The sequence below is a fragment of the Pocillopora damicornis genome, chromosome 11 (genome assembly GCF_964200805.1).
Source record: "Pocillopora damicornis chromosome 11, jaPocDami1.2, whole genome shotgun sequence".
NCBI lineage: Eukaryota > Metazoa > Cnidaria > Anthozoa > Scleractinia > Pocilloporidae > Pocillopora > Pocillopora damicornis.
Genome location: NC_142680.1, coordinates 20,350,729 through 20,351,645, shown reverse-complemented (window position 1 = coordinate 20,351,645; position 917 = coordinate 20,350,729).

Here is a 917-nt window from a genome sequence, read left to right as displayed (position 1 = left end):
AGATGCAATAGTTTTTTTTTACTGCAACTTTCCCTTCAAATTACCTTTGTTAAATAGAAGAGGCAGGATGTTTGTCGCCTAACAGTGTTGTGCGTCACAACTACACCACATGTATATTCAGCTTGTTAAGTTCAATCTTTGAATGACTTAGCGCTAAGAGGTAAAATTAAAAATGAAATATTGTGCTTTTTTTTTCATCCTGCAGTTTAAGGCAAAAACCAGCCTTATTAGGGAGAAGTGACGTTGATAGCTGCATAAATGAGTAGGTGTTGTTTAAATTATGATCAGCTTCTGGAAACCAAACTTGAATGGGAAGGCGAAACGTCAATCAGTTGGAGACAACTTGAATGCCGACTGTGGACTTCTGACATAAAAGCAGGGGCAAAAAACATTTAGTTTCTCGACATCACTGTCGTTCACTGAGTTCAAGAGCTCATGACAATAATACCAATCTTAATATTTTTTCTTCCCATGACAAACTGGCAATGCTTGAGATAAAATAAAATTAGTTTGTTACACAAGCTGTCATTCTTTTCGCAGGTGAAACCACCCGAACCTTAGTCCTTTGTTTTCAAACATTCTCACCAGAATTTACTCTTGCGGCAACAGCGCTGGATCGAGTGGGCTGCGACAAGTTTTTTATCTCAATCAGTTAATTTAAGTACCAATTAGCACTGAGAGGTAGTTTTGTTAAAGGACCTATCCTTCAGGTTACGTGTGATTGCAACATAAAATTTTCCGTCTAGAGAGCACCTGCCCAGCCTTGGAATCACTTAAACTGCTTTGATCACTGAAACTTAATAATCATATGAATCATCATATGTATCATCATATGAAAACTTTTCAGTCTTGTTTACACGTTTGAAATGCTCGGGAATATTGTCATTTCTGTCCAAAAAATATGGTTCACCATTTTT